Genomic DNA, 9,580 nt, shown 5'->3' with positions numbered 1-9,580 from the left:
GTATTGATATGTGCGTGCATGCCTGAATATATGTGTTCGTGTGGTATTTTGTGCGCGACTCCGTCCTGGTGTCGTGAATGAATAGTTGTGTGTTTGTGTGAGGATGTGCTTTGTTGTGTTGTAGTGTTTGTGATTTGAATAATATTTTTGTGTAGTGTGATTGTAGGTAGAGGTGTTAATTCCGGTGCACATACGATATTGTTGTGCCCCGTGCAAGAGCCTCTAAAATTGATTATCACTACTGAGTGGCGTTATTGGCCGTATGACAGTGAAACAAAGCAAGAAATCAGTTGGTCGGTCGCAACGTAGAATTTGTTACGTCTGTACATCGGTTTAAGTAGCCATGCCCCATTTGCACAGAGAGATTGGATAGTCAGGCGAAATGCCAGAATAGTAGAGGTAGTAAAAGTATTGGTGGTGATTAAAAAGATTAGGCATCGAAGATACTATTTTTAAGAGAATATGACTTATTGAAATAGAAAGTGAAAAAAAAAATTATGAGGGATTGAAGAGCTCGGAATGGGAGTAAGACAAAGGATGGATGCACCTGCGTCATTTCAAACGTCTTTTAAGTCATGTCAACCAAAGTCTGTAACCATTAGTTACTATGGTCACGCGGACCCTAACCAAGTAGTCTACACGAAGCAAGAAAGGGAGAATAAGTAAGACCAGATGAAATGTTCTAGTGTTGTATTTATGTCGGTGTGTAGTTATTGATGATGGTGTAGGGGAGTTGATTCCAGTGTAATGTTGATTGTTGTTGAGAGTGTTACGCGCTGTGTATGTGGTGTGTATGTGGTGTGTATGAGCTGTGTGTGTATCATGTTGCAGAGGTTTAAATCGCAGTGGACGAGTTTTGAGTTCACTGAGTAAGTACCTCTAAAATTGACTGCATGTCAGCCACGATATGTGTTGATGACATGTATCGCCTTGACTTGGTACAGTATAGTTGTGAGAGGTGATATTCCTGTGTGTATGCACACGTGTGTGTTTATGCATTTGGCTTTGTGTTGGAAGATTGTGGTCAGCTGATTATTGTGTGTAGTTATGTTTGATGTTTGTATATATATATATGTATATATATATATATATATATATTGACGTGTGAGATGTTGTTGAAAGGAGCAGTGTTTGTGATCGGTGTGATTTGCTAATGGTATGAATTGATTTTTGTTTGTCAGGTAAGTTTTCGGACGACACTGATGATTTCGAGTGTGGATAGTGATAATGATGAGTTTCCCTTGGCTGTCAGAATGAATTCTGTTGAAACATTCTGCATATGTAACTGAATTAGTGTGAATTTATTGTGTAGTAGTAGATATAGGTGATTTGGTTATCTTGTGATTTATAAATATATATATATATATATATATATATATTAATATTTCCAGATTGTGGTAAAGTTTATTTTGTATTTGTGCAGGTGACGATGGTGCTGGTTAATGATGAGATTAATTGATTGTTATGGAACGTTGAAGTCGTGAAATGCAATCAATCAAATATTAATGAAACGGACGAGAGATGGATGGATAGTGGAGTGTACTGACGTCAGACGAGCACTAAAATGTGATTGGTAGTGGTAAGTAATGTTGGTATAGTGTGAAAGAAGTTAATATGAGAATGACGTCTATGTGTTTGTGTTGTTGAGCGAATAGATGGATATAGATGTGAATTTGGCGAAATATTTGGACAGATACAGACACAAACACATGTACATATATGTATGTGTATTGATATGTGCGTGCATGCCTGAATATATGTGTTCGTGTGGTATTTTGTGCGCGACTCCGTCCTGGTGTCGTGAATGAATAGTTGTGTGTTTGTGTGAGGATATGCTTTGTTGTGTTGTAGTGTTTGTGATTTGAATAATATTTTTGTGTAGTGTGATTGTAGGTAGAGGTGTTAATTCCGGTGCACATACGATATTGTTGTGCCCCGTGCAAGAGCCTCTAAAATTGATTATCACTACTGAGTGGCGTTATTGGCCGTATGACAGTGAAACAAAGCAAGAAATCAGTTGGTCGGTCGCAACGTAGAATTTGTTACGTCTGTACATCGGTTTAAGTAGCCATGCCCCATTTGCACAGAGAGATTGGATAGTCAGGCGAAATGCCAGAATAGTAGAGGTAGTAAAAGTATTGGTGGTGATTAAAAAGATTAGGCATCGAAGATACTATTTTTAAGAGAATATGACTTATTGAAATAGAAAGTGAAAAAAAAATTATGAGGGATTGAAGAGCTCGGAATGGGAGTAAGACAAAGGATGGATGCACCTGCGTCATTTCAAACGTCTTTTAAGTCATGTCAACCAAAGTCTGTAACCATTAGTTACTATGATCACGCGGACCCTAACCAAGTAGTCTACACGAAGCAAGAAAGGGAGAATAAGTAAGACCAGATGAAATGTTCTAGTGTTGTATTTATGTCGGTGTGTAGTTATTGATGATGGTGTAGGGGAGTTGATTCCAGTGTAATGTTGATTGTTGTTGAGAGTGTTACGCGCTGTGTATGTGGTGTGTATGTGGTGTGTATGAGCTGTGTGTGTATCATGTTGCAGAGGTTTAAATCGCAGTGGACGAGTTTTGAGTTCACTGAGTAAGTACCTCTAAAATTGACTGCATGTCAGCCACGATATGTGTTGATGACATGTATCGCCTTGACTTGGTACATTATAGTTGTGAGAGGTGATATTCCTGTGTGTATGCACACGTGTGTGTTTATGCATTTGGCTTTGTGTTGGAAGATTGTGGTCAGCTGATTATTGTGTGTAGTTATGTTTGATGTTTGTATATATATATATGTATATATATATATATTGACGTGTGAGATGTTGTTGAAAGGAGCAGTGTTTGTGATCGGTGTGATTTGCTAATGGTATGAATTGATTTTTGTTTGTCAGGTAAGTTTTCGGACGACACTGATGATTTCGAGTGTGAATAGTGATAATGATGAGTTTCCCTTGGCTGTCAGAATGAATTCTGTTGAAACATTCTGCATATGTAACTGAATTAGTGTGAATTTATTGTGTAGTAGTAGATATAGGTGATTTGGTTATCTTGTGATTTATAAATATATATATATATATATATATATATATATATAATTATGGTAAAGTTTATTTTGTATTTGTGCAGGTGACGATGGTGCTGGTTAATGATGAGATTAATTGATTGTTATGGAACGTTGAAGTCGTGAAATGCAATCAATCAAATATTAATGAAACGGACGAGAGATGGATGGATAGTGGAGTGTACTGACGTCAGACGAGCACTAAAATGTGATTGGTAGTGGGTAAGTAATGTTGGTATAGTGTGAAAGAAGTTAATATGAGAATGACGTCTATGTGTTTGTGTTGTTGAGCGAATAGATGGATATAGATGTGAATTTGGCGAAATATTTGGACAGATACAGACACAAACACATGTACATATATGTATGTGTATTGATATGTGCGTGCATGCCTGAATATATGTGTTCGTGTGGTATTTTGTGCGCGACTCCGTCCTGGTGTCGTGAATGAATAGTTGTGTGTTTGTGTGAGGATGTGCTTTGTTGTGTTGTAGTGTTTGTGATTTGAATAATATTTTTGTGTAGTGTGATTGTAGGTAGAGGTGTTAATTCCGGTGCACATACGATATTGTTGTGCCCCGTGCAAGAGCCTCTAAAATTGATTATCACTACTGAGTGGCGTTATTGGCCGTATGACAGTGAAACAAAGCAAGAAATCAGTTGGTCGGTCGCAACGTAGAATTTGTTACGTCTGTACATCGGTTTAAGTAGCCATGCCCCATTTGCACAGAGAGATTGGATAGTCAGGCGAAATGCCAGAATAGTAGAGGTAGTAAAAGTATTGGTGGTGATTAAAAAGATTAGGCATCGAAGATACTATTTTTAAGAGAATATGACTTATTGAAATAGAAAGTGAAAAAAAATTATGAGGGATTGAAGAGCTCGGAATGGGAGTAAGACAAAGGATGGATGCACCTGCGTCATTTCAAACGTCTTTTAAGTCATGTCAACCAAAGTCTGTAACCATTAGTTACTATGATCACGCGGACCCTAACCAAGTAGTCTACACGAAGCAAGAAAGGGAGAATAAGTAAGACCAGATGAAATGTTCTAGTGTTGTATTTATGTCGGTGTGTAGTTATTGATGATGGTGTAGGGGAGTTGATTCCAGTGTAATGTTGATTGTTGTTGAGAGTGTTACGCGCTGTGTATGTGGTGTGTATGTGGTGTGTATGAGCTGTGTGTGTATCATGTTGCAGAGGTTTAAATCGCAGTGGACGAGTTTTGAGTTCACTGAGTAAGTACCTCTAAAATTGACTGCATGTCAGCCACGATATGTGTTGATGACATGTATCGCCTTGACTTGGTACAGTATAGTTGTGAGAGGTGATATTCCTGTGTGTATGCACACGTGTGTGTTTATGCATTTGGCTTTGTGTTGGAAGATTGTGGTCAGCTGATTATTGTGTGTAGTTATGTTTGATGTTTGTATATATATATATGTATATATATATATATATATATTGACGTGTGAGATGTTGTTGAAAGGAGCAGTGTTTGTGATCGGTGTGATTTGCTAATGGTATGAATTGATTTTTGTTTGTCAGGTAAGTTTTCGGACGACACTGATGATTTCGAGTGTGGATAGTGATAATGATGAGTTTCCCTTGGCTGTCAGAATGAATTCTGTTGAAACATTCTGCATATGTAACTGAATTAGTGTGAATTTATTGTGTAGTAGTAGATATAGGTGATTTGGTTATCTTGTGATTTATATATATATATATATATATATATAATTATGGTAAAGTTTATTTTGTATTTGTGCAGGTGACGATGGTGCTGGTTAATGATGAGATTAATTGATTGTTATGGAACGTTGAAGTCGTGAAATGCAATCAATCAAATATTAATGAAACGGACGAGAGATGGATGGATAGTGGAGTGTACTGACGTCAGACGAGCACTAAAATGTGATTGGTAGTGGGTAAGTAATGTTGGTATAGTGTGAAAGAAGTTAATATGAGAATGACGTCTATGTGTTTGTGTTGTTGAGCGAATAGATGGATATAGATGTGAATTTGGCGAAATATTTGGACAGATACAGACACAAACACATGTACATATATGTATGTGTATTGATATGTGCGTGCATGCCTGAATATATGTGTTCGTGTGGTATTTTGTGCGCGACTCCGTCCTGGTGTCGTGAATGAATAGTTGTGTGTTTGTGTGAGGATGTGCTTTGTTGTGTTGTAGTGTTTGTGATTTGAATAATATTTTTGTGTAGTGTGATTGTAGGTAGAGGTGTTAATTCCGGTGCACATACGATATTGTTGTGCCCCGTGCAAGAGCCTCTAAAATTGATTATCACTACTGAGTGGCGTTATTGGCCGTATGACAGTGAAACAAAGCAAGAAATCAGTTGGTCGGTCGCAACGTAGAATTTGTTACGTCTGTACATCGGTTTAAGTAGCCATGCCCCATTTGCACAGAGAGATTGGATAGTCAGGCGAAATGCCAGAATAGTAGAGGTAGTAAAAGTATTGGTGGTGATTAAAAAGATTAGGCATCGAAGATACTATTTTTAAGAGAATATGACTTATTGAAATAGAAAGTGAAAAAAAAATTATGAGGGATTGAAGAGCTCGGAATGGGAGTAAGACAAAGGATGGATGCACCTGCGTCATTTCAAACGTCTTTTAAGTCATGTCAACCAAAGTCTGTAACCATTAGTTACTATGATCACGCGGACCCTAACCAAGTAGTCTACACGAAGCAAGAAAGGGAGAATAAGTAAGACCAGATGAAATGTTCTAGTGTTGTATTTATGTCGGTGTGTAGTTATTGATGATGGTGTAGGGGAGTTGATTCCAGTGTAATGTTGATTGTTGTTGAGAGTGTTACGCGCTGTGTATGTGGTGTGTATGTGGTGTGTATGAGCTGTGTGTGTATCATGTTGCAGAGGTTTAAATCGCAGTGGACGAGTTTTGAGTTCACTGAGTAAGTACCTCTAAAATTGACTGCATGTCAGCCACGATATGTGTTGATGACATGTATCGCCTTGACTTGGTACAGTATAGTTGTGAGAGGTGATATTCCTGTGTGTATGCACACGTGTGTGTTTATGCATTTGGCTTTGTGTTGGAAGATTGTGGTCAGCTGATTATTGTGTGTAGTTATGTTTGATGTTTGTATATATATATATGTATATATATATATATTGACGTGTGAGATGTTGTTGAAAGGAGCAGTGTTTGTGATCGGTGTGATTTGCTAATGGTATGAATTGATTTTTGTTTGTCAGGTAAGTTTTCGGACGACACTGATGATTTCGAGTGTGAATAGTGATAATGATGAGTTTCCCTTGGCTGTCAGAATGAATTCTGTTGAAACATTCTGCATATGTAACTGAATTAGTGTGAATTTATTGTGTAGTAGTAGATATAGGTGATTTGGTTATCTTGTGATTTATAAATATATATATATATATATATATATATATATATATCAAATATTAATGAAACGGACGAGAGATGGATGGATAGTGGAGTGTACTGACGTCAGACGAGCACTAAAATGTGATTGGTAGTGGGTAAGTAATGTTGGTATAGTGTGAAAGAAGTTAATATGAGAATGACGTCTATGTGTTTGTGTTGTTGAGCGAATAGATGGATATAGATGTGAATTTGGCGAAATATTTGGACAGATACAGACACAAACACATGTACATATATGTATGTGTATTGATATGTGCGTGCATGCCTGAATATATGTGTTCGTGTGGTATTTTGTGCGCGACTCCGTCCTGGTGTCGTGAATGAATAGTTGTGTGTTTGTGTGAGGATGTGCTTTGTTGTGTTGTAGTGTTTGTGATTTGAATAATATTTTTGTGTAGTGTGATTGTAGGTAGAGGTGTTAATTCCGGTGCACATACGATATTGTTGTGCCCCGTGCAAGAGCCTCTAAAATTGATTATCACTACTGAGTGGCGTTATTGGCCGTATGACAGTGAAACAAAGCAAGAAATCAGTTGGTCGGTCGCAACGTAGAATTTGTTACGTCTGTACATCGGTTTAAGTAGCCATGCCCCATTTGCACAGAGAGATTGGATAGTCAGGCGAAATGCCAGAATAGTAGAGGTAGTAAAAGTATTGGTGGTGATTAAAAAGATTAGGCATCGAAGATACTATTTTTAAGAGAATATGACTTATTGAAATAGAAAGTGAAAAAAAAATTATGAGGGATTGAAGAGCTCGGAATGGGAGTAAGACAAAGGATGGATGCACCTGCGTCATTTCAAACGTCTTTTAAGTCATGTCAACCAAAGTCTGTAACCATTAGTTACTATGATCACGCGGACCCTAACCAAGTAGTCTACACGAAGCAAGAAAGGGAGAATAAGTAAGACCAGATGAAATGTTCTAGTGTTGTATTTATGTCGGTGTGTAGTTATTGATGATGGTGTAGGGGAGTTGATTCCAGTGTAATGTTGATTGTTGTTGAGAGTGTTACGCGCTGTGTATGTGGTGTGTATGTGGTGTGTATGAGCTGTGTGTGTATCATGTTGCAGAGGTTTAAATCGCAGTGGACGAGTTTTGAGTTCACTGAGTAAGTACCTCTAAAATTGACTGCATGTCAGCCACGATATGTGTTGATGACATGTATCGCCTTGACTTGGTACAGTATAGTTGTGAGAGGTGATATTCCTGTGTGTATGCACACGTGTGTGTTTATGCATTTGGCTTTGTGTTGGAAGATTGTGGTCAGCTGATTATTGTGTGTAGTTATGTTTGATGTTTGTATATATATATATGTATATATATATATATATATATATATATATATTGACGTGTGAGATGTTGTTGAAAGGAGCAGTGTTTGTGATCGGTGTGATTTGCTAATGGTATGAATTGATTTTTGTTTGTCAGGTAAGTTTTCGGACGACACTGATGATTTCGAGTGTGAATAGTGATAATGATGAGTTTCCCTTGGCTGTCAGAATGAATTCTGTTGAAACATTCTGCATATGTAACTGAATTAGTGTGAATTTATTGTGTAGTAGTAGATATAGGTGATTTGGTTATCTTGTGATTTATAAATATATATATATATATATAATTATGGTAAAGTTTATTTTGTATTTGTGCAGGTGACGATGGTGCTGGTTAATGATGAGATTAATTGATTGTTATGGAACGTTGAAGTCGTGAAATGCAATCAATCAAATATTAATGAAACGGACGAGAGATGGATGGATAGTGGAGTGTACTGACGTCAGACGAGCACTAAAATGTGATTGGTAGTGGTAAGTAATGTTGGTATAGTGTGAAAGAAGTTAATATGAGAATGACGTCTATGTGTTTGTGTTGTTGAGCGAATAGATGGATATAGATGTGAATTTGGCGAAATATTTGGACAGATACAGACACAAACACATGTACATATATGTATGTGTATTGATATGTGCGTGCATGCCTGAATATATGTGTTCGTGTGGTATTTTGTGCGCGACTCCGTCCTGGTGTCGTGAATGAATAGTTGTGTGTTTGTGTGAGGATATGCTTTGTTGTGTTGTAGTGTTTGTGATTTGAATAATATTTTTGTGTAGTGTGATTGTAGGTAGAGGTGTTAATTCCGGTGCACATACGATATTGTTGTGCCCCGTGCAAGAGCCTCTAAAATTGATTATCACTACTGAGTGGCGTTATTGGCCGTATGACAGTGAAACAAAGCAAGAAATCAGTTGGTCGGTCGCAACGTAGAATTTGTTACGTCTGTACATCGGTTTAAGTAGCCATGCCCCATTTGCACAGAGAGATTGGATAGTCAGGCGAAATGCCAGAATAGTAGAGGTAGTAAAAGTATTGGTGGTGATTAAAAAGATTAGGCATCGAAGATACTATTTTTAAGAGAATATGACTTATTGAAATAGAAAGTGAAAAAAAAAATTATGAGGGATTGAAGAGCTCGGAATGGGAGTAAGACAAAGGATGGATGCACCTGCGTCATTTCAAACGTCTTTTAAGTCATGTCAACCAAAGTCTGTAACCATTAGTTACTATGATCACGCGGACCCTAACCAAGTAGTCTACACGAAGCAAGAAAGGGAGAATAAGTAAGACCAGATGAAATGTTCTAGTGTTGTATTTATGTCGGTGTGTAGTTATTGATGATGGTGTAGGGGAGTTGATTCCAGTGTAATGTTGATTGTTGTTGAGAGTGTTACGCGCTGTGTATGTGGTGTGTATGAGCTGTGTGTGTATCATGTTGCAGAGGTTTAAATCGCAGTGGACGAGTTTTGAGTTCACTGAGTAAGTACCTCTAAAATTGACTGCATGTCAGCCACGATATGTGTTGATGACATGTATCGCCTTGACTTGGTACAGTATAGTTGTGAGAGGTGATATTCCTGTGTGTATGCACACGTGTGTGTTTATGCATTTGGCTTTGTGTTGGAAGATTGTGGTCAGCTGATTATTGTGTGTAGTTATGTTTGATGTTTGTATATATATATATGTATATATATATATATATATATATTGACGTGTGAGATGTTGTTGAAAGGAGC

Source organism: Schistosoma mansoni (genome assembly GCF_000237925.1).
Source record: "Schistosoma mansoni, WGS project CABG00000000 data, chromosome 3 unplaced supercontig 0124, strain Puerto Rico, whole genome shotgun sequence".
Lineage (NCBI taxonomy): Eukaryota > Metazoa > Platyhelminthes > Trematoda > Strigeidida > Schistosomatidae > Schistosoma > Schistosoma mansoni.
The sequence above is the reverse complement of the archived record's forward strand: the minus strand, read 5'-3'. Positions refer to the sequence as shown.